This window comes from Sinocyclocheilus anshuiensis, unplaced genomic scaffold (assembly GCF_001515605.1).
Source record: "Sinocyclocheilus anshuiensis isolate Anshui unplaced genomic scaffold, SAMN03320099.WGS_v1.1 scaffold495, whole genome shotgun sequence".
Lineage (NCBI taxonomy): Eukaryota > Metazoa > Chordata > Actinopteri > Cypriniformes > Cyprinidae > Sinocyclocheilus > Sinocyclocheilus anshuiensis.
The window spans coordinates 689798-696869 of NW_015552586.1; the positions used below are offsets into that span (position 1 = coordinate 689798).

The 7072-nt window shown below is 37.6% G+C and overlaps 1 pseudogene; it reads right to left on the reverse strand.

Moving 5' to 3' along the window:
• LOC107665455 (bone morphogenetic protein receptor type-1B-like) overlaps window positions 1-2404 on the reverse strand; it is a 59388-nt pseudogene extending 56984 nt beyond the window's left edge.
• Window positions 2405-7072: the final 4668 nt, after the last annotated feature.

Below are 7072 nucleotides of genomic sequence, written 5' to 3' on the forward strand. Positions count from 1 at the left end.
CACACACTCACACACACACACACACACACACACACACACACACACACACTCACACAGATCAAGCCTAGTGTTACATAGTTACATCTGCATATTCAACTCACACAGAACAGTTTTTGAAGCCTAACAATTGTCTCTTTCACTTGTATGGAGAGATCCTTTGACCGCATGATGTGGTTCACAGCAACAGCTTCCAAATGCAAATGGCACACTTAGAATCAACTCCAGAACTTTTACCTGTGTGTGTGTGTGTGAGTGAGTGTGTGTGTGTGAGTGAGTGAGTGTTTGTGTGTGTGAGAGTGTTTGTGTGTGTGAGAGTGTTTGTGTGAGTGTGAGTGTGAGTGTGTGTGTGAGTGTGAGTGTGAGTGTGAGTGTGAGTGTGAGTGTGAGTGTGAGTGTGAGTGTGAGTGTGAGTGTGAGTGTGAGTGTGAGTGTGAGTGTGAGTGTGAGTGTGAGTGTGAGTGTGAGTGTGAGTGTGAGTGTGAGTGTGAGTGTGAGTGTGAGTGTGAGTGTGAGTGTGAGTGTGAGTGTGAGTGTGAGTGTGAGTGTGAGTGTGAGTGTGAGTGTGAGTGTGAGTGTGAGTGTGAGTGTGAGTGTGAGTGTGAGTGTGAGTGTGAGTGTGAGTGTGAGTGTGAGTGTGAGTGTGAGTGTGAGTGTGAGTGTGAGTGTGAGTGTGAGTGTGAGTGTGAGTGTGAGTGTGAGTGTGAGTGTGAGTGTGAGTGTGAGTGTGAGTGTGAGTGTGAGTGTGAGTGTGAGTGTGAGTGTGAGTGTGAGTGTGAGTGTGAGTGTGAGTGTGAGTGTGAGTGTGAGTGTGAGTGTGAGTGTGAGTGTGAGTGTGAGTGTGAGTGTGAGTGTGAGTGTGAGTGTGAGTGTGAGTGTGAGTGTGAGTGTGAGTGTGAGTGTGAGTGTGAGTGTGAGTGTGAGTGTGAGTGTGAGTGTGTGTGAGTGTGTGTGTGTGAGAGAGAGAGTGTTTGTGTGTGTGTGTGTGTGTGAGTTGAGGCATGTAGCGTGTGCATGTGTAAGAGAGTGTGTGTGGGTTGAGGCATGTAGCGTGTGCGTGTGTAAGAGTGTGTGTGTGTGTGTGTGTGAGTTGAGGCATGTAGCGTGTGCGTGTCTGCTGTCAGCACACAAACACAATGAGCGGCTGATCATTTGAGCCCGACAGCAGATGTGGAGCATCAGCCGCTCCGACAAACAAATATAGACCAGACACAGTCTGTCCTGAGACACCAAAACTCCTGAATGCTCGAGTGTCACGACAAAAAAACACATGCTCAGACTCAAAAACACAGATTTCAGCAGCTGTGCATCCAAAATACACGTGTGCGATATTTATCATCTGCGATAATATCGTAATTGTTGTTTTAACGATGTGTGAGCTGACATTATGGCGCATGTCACTCACTTTGTCCAAAAGCATTCAGTGCATGATGAAACCTATTAATGTAGTTTAAATGTCATTCAAGTTACAAATGCAAGAATAAATCCTTTATAGGTTTTTGTTTTTATATTTACAAAATATGATATAGTTAAGTAATGTCACACAAGCAAGAGTGCCGTTTTCCCAAATATCAGTGTGAGCGTAATCTCAAATGTGATATTAACTCTTTCCCCGCCAGCGTTTTTGAAAAAAAGTTGCCAGCCACCGCCAGCACTTCTGATTATTTTCACTAAAATTTCATGACCCCAAGAATATTTTGTTATATGCATATCTGAACATGCAATACGTCAAAATAAAGAAGAGAGCCTCTACTTTTAAACAAAAAAAATTATTCAAAAATAAAAAATAAAAAAAATGTTAAAAAAAAGCAACATTCTGAGCAAAAAAGCTGAAAAAAAAAACGCTTTTTTTTTTTTTTTTCTTCAAATACTACATCTGGATCATATTCAGTATGATGATCAAAACAAAGATGCAGTAGATGGCTTCCATCAGCACTCCTAAAGCTTGCACAGTCCTTTACTACTTCCTGGATCCACATTTCACTCGGTAACATTAGGCAGTTTTCATTTATATGTAACATATAACATTCATGGAACATGATCTTTACTCTAAAAATCTTAATGATTTTTGGCATAAAAGAAAAATGGATAATTTTGACCCATACAATGTATTGTTGGCTATAGCTACAAATATACCCCAGCGACTTAAGACTGCTTTTGTGCTGCAGGGCCACATTAGTGGCCAAAGCTGAGAGCGGGACAAACACACCTAATGTCTGACTCTGAGAGCGGCTCACCTGTGTCTGTCTGTGGACGCCTCGAGCTGCTCAGAGACGGATCATCTGACCTCACGCTGTTCACACACCTAAAGAGAGAGAGACAGCCTTCAGTGTGATCATGTGACTCTGAATCATGCTGATATATGAATATAATATCTGCTTCTACACACTTTAACACCAGACTTTACATTTAGAGTCAAAATACTAACATTTTTCAATCCCAAAAGTTTTTGAAAGAGTCTCTTCTGCTCACCAAGACTATATTTATTTGATAAAAACATAGTAAAAGTTGTGAAATATTATTACAATGTAAAACAGCTGTTTTCTATGTGAATATCTGTTAAACTGTAATGTATTTCTGTGATGCGCAGCTGTATTTTCAGCATCATTACTCCAGTCTTCAGTGTCACATGATCTTCAGAAATCATAATAATATGCCGATTTGCTGCTCGAGAAACATTTCTGATTATTAGTGCCCAATATTTTTGTGGAAACCGTGATACATTTAATTTTTCAGGATTGACAGATGAACACAAAGTTCAAAAGAACAGCATTTATTTGAAATAGAAATCATTTGTAACATACATAATGTCTTTACTGTTACTTTCTTGAGCAGCAAATCGGCATATTATTATGATTTCTGAAGATCATGTGACACAGAAGACTGGAGTAATGATGCTGAAAATACAGCTGCGCATCACAGGAATAAATTACAGTTTACAATATATTCACATAGAAAATAGTTATTTATATCATAAAAATATTACACATTTTTACTGTATTTTTGATCAAATAAATACATTGATTAAAAATCATTAAAGCATTATTGTAAACTTTTGAAAGGTAGTGTACAGTATATGTATGACTAACACACAAACACATACAAAGATATTATTATTACATTTTCTAATATCCTGTTTCACCACAAAATGTCTCATTATGGCAGTAAAATGTGTTAATGTGTCAAGTTGACTTTAAAATCAAATGTTTAATGATTATTAGCACACAGATCCGCTGTTAGAAACACGATGATCAGGTTCTCTGGAGAAACAGCATGTTTTTTTTCTCCATCATTTGCAGTTGTTCATGTTAGCGGATCGATCTCTCATCCCGAGCCGTGTTTTCTCTTCTGCTAATGTATCTCTCTGCAGTCGATAAACGCTGGAAACGCAATCCATCTCTGAAATCTCACTCCATTCACTTACTGTAAAGCTGAAGATCCATGCCCACAGACAAGAGAAAACTAGACGGATGTTGAGCGAGAGTGTGATGAATCTCCGTCTGAAGCCCTCACGTTACTCACTGTTTTGGCAACCGATGACAAACAGCAGAGCAGCTATGAGACACAGACTGCAAATAAACCACTGCATCACAAACACACACCTCAAACCAGCACCAAAAACACACCGCTTTGTGTTACAATGTCAAGCTGTTTTAAGACTGATTCACTCAATTAACCTGATCTTTTATCATGTGTCCATCATGTTCTAAATAACAAAAATAATAATAATCAAGCAGCTGCATTATCAAAAAAGCAAATAAACAATTTTTGTTATTATTGTGCTTAATATAAAACTATTTTATAAATTTAATATATAAACTGTTCTTGATAGTGCTGTCAAATCGCGATTAATCGCATCCAAATTAAAAGTTTGTTTACATAATATATGTGTGTGTACTGTGTACTAATTATGTATATATAAATACACACATACAGTATATATTTTGAAAATATTAATATAATTTATATTATATATATAAATGTATTTAATATATAAGCAAACATAATTTTTCTTAAATATACACATGCATGTATGTGTGTGTATTTATATATACATAATAAATATACACAGTACACACTCACATATATTATGTAAACAAAAACTTTTATTTTGGATGCGATTAATCGAGATTAACAGCACTAGTTCTTGCATATTACTATGCATAATTATTTAATATATAATAAACTCTTGAACATTACATTATTATCATCATTTATACATCATCGTGTAACATAGAAACTATTTAATGTAATTAATATCTATTAATATATATATCTATTATTATTATTTAATATATAAACTATTTTAGGGAGTTCCAGCAAAAACAACTATAATGTATACCATAAAATGACTGATTTCACTGTTTGCTGTTCATGAAGGGATAGTTCACCCAAAAATCATTTTCTCCCCCTCATGTCGTTTCAAACCTATATGACTTTCTTCTGCACAATCCCAACAAACAAAGATATTACAAAAAAGTTGATATCATTTGTATAATCATTGTGATATAATGAAAGTCAATGGGAGTGAATGATGACGGAATGTTCATTTTTGGGTAGGGCTGGACATTAATTCAATATCAATATGTATCGCGATATAATTTTTTTCAATAACGGTGATATGATTTTTAAACACATTTCCGATATTTCAATATACATTACCAGTGTTTCCCATACATTGATTTATTTGTGGCGTTTGACTTCGTTTGAATAAACATGAGCACTGCAAGTTTCAAAATCATAACACGGCGCGGGTGTTTTATATGAACGTATCTGAAGGGAATTGACTGTCTTCAGAAAAGTTTCGATGGCATTTTCATTTGATCTGATAAAGTAGCGTTCATGAGCGGAGCTGCTGTTTACAGCCGTTACCGGGGAAACCGCGAGTTCTATCACTCCAAAAGCGCCTCCTGCTGGCAGAGAATGAGTTTGCATTTTCAATAATAAACCCGTCTCTAGCAACGTTCCGTCTTTGTTGTTTTTTGTTTTCTGCAGCGACTCGGAGCACTTCTCATACCCTTTTTTTTCTGGCTGAAGCACATTTGTTTCAATCTATAAGAATAATCAGCCTACACTGCCAGTCAAAAGTTATTGAACAGTAAGATTTTGAACGTTTAAAAAAAAAAACAATTTAAGAATTCTCTTCTGCTCACCAAGCCTGCATTTATTTGATCCAAAGTACAGCAAAACCAGTAAAATTTTGAAATATTTTTACTATTTCAAATAGGCCATATCGTCCAGCCCTATTTTTGGGTGAACTATCCCTTTAACCCTCACTCACACACACATACACACACACACACACACACACTCTCTCACACTCTCTCTCTCACATCTCTCTCTCTCTCTCTCACACACACTCTCACTGATACACAAAATCACACATTAGGTTTCTGTTACACACACTCACACACTCTCTCTCTCTCACACACACACACTCTCTCTCTCTCTCTCTCTCTCTCTCTCTCTCTCTCTCTCTCTCTCTCTCTCTCTCTCTCTCTCTCTCTCTCTCTCTCTCTCTCTCTCTCTCTCTCTCTCTCTCTCTCTCTCTCTCTCTCTCTCTCTCTCTCTCTCTCTCTCTCTCTCTCTCTCTCTCTCTCTCTCTCTCTCTCTCTCTCTCTCTCTCTCTCTCTCTCTCTCTCTCTCTCTCTCTCTCTCTCTCTCTCTCTCTCTCTCTCTCTCTCTCTCTCTCTCTCTCTCTCTCTCTCTCTCTCCCACACACACACACACTCTCTGTCCCACACACACACACGCACTCTCTCTCCCACACACACGTGTACACACACACACACACACACACACACACACAAGGCTCGTCCTGATCGGGATACGCAGTAACATCCTGGTGTAATTTTCCATGCACTGCAGCCTACAGTGGAACACCTTAAACACTCACAAAACGGCACTTAAATCTTTTGCTTTATAATGTGAAGCTGTTTTTAAACTGATGTCTGACTGAATGATATATAAAATATTCAAATTTAATATATAAACTATTTTTACACATTTTATTATAAAATATAAAATATTTAATATATAACCTAAACATATGTTATTTGAAGCCATTCCTTGAAAGATTATCTATTCTTACATATTTTATAACAAATATTATTTTATTATAAACAATTGTTTAATATATAAACTGTTTTCACTCTCATCCAATAATAAGAAAATGATTTTACACAAAATTATATTAGAAGTTCAAAATAACTACCGTTTGTGAGCTGATAACTGGACGCTGCATAATGAAGTCTTGTGACTAATGTAGAATATCCTTCTAGAGACATTTGGCAGAATCTGAAAATATTCATGCATAATGCATACTGTTTCACAAATTATTTTCTTTATAGAGTAGTCAGAAAACAGTATGTAGTAGTAAGCGAGCAATGTGGAAAGCAACCAAGTACAATTAATATCACATACTTTAAAACTTTGACTCAAGTAACTTTCTAAATGGTGACTTTAACTTCTACCTCTAACTTCTAGTCATTTTCTAGTAAGATATCTGTACTTTTACTTAAGTGTGGCTTTGAGGTACTTCATCCACCACTGCAGCTGACAGATGAAGTGAAGCTCTTATCTGATGAACCGCTCCACTTGAAGCAAATGAAGGAGATCCCAGAATCCTCAGACGTCTCTGCTTGTTTAAGGTCAGCTTTGACGTGTTTAACCGCATGTAATTATGCGATCCAGCTGGATTAGAGCGACACGAGAGAAAGTCTGATTCCTGACAGTCACTAAGCACTAATGATATCAGCTCAGCTCCACCATAAACCCTCACAACACCACACACATTCAGTCCTGCTGCTCATTTAGGAGCTCAGACTCCATTAAAGGCACAATATGTCATTTTTGCAGCTAGAGGGCGCGTATTCAAAACAAACAAAGAGGCAACGGCGTAGTTTGATGACGCCGTGACTGAGTGTGGAATCATGGGAGTTGTTGTCTTCATCCCCACAGCCGATGCAATCCGACGGGACTCGGGCAGAAATCATGTTCATGGAAGAGCTAATGATTTATTAACGTAGTAGAATGAAGCAGGGTGAGGCTGAAAGCCGTCGAAGCGAAACGAGGC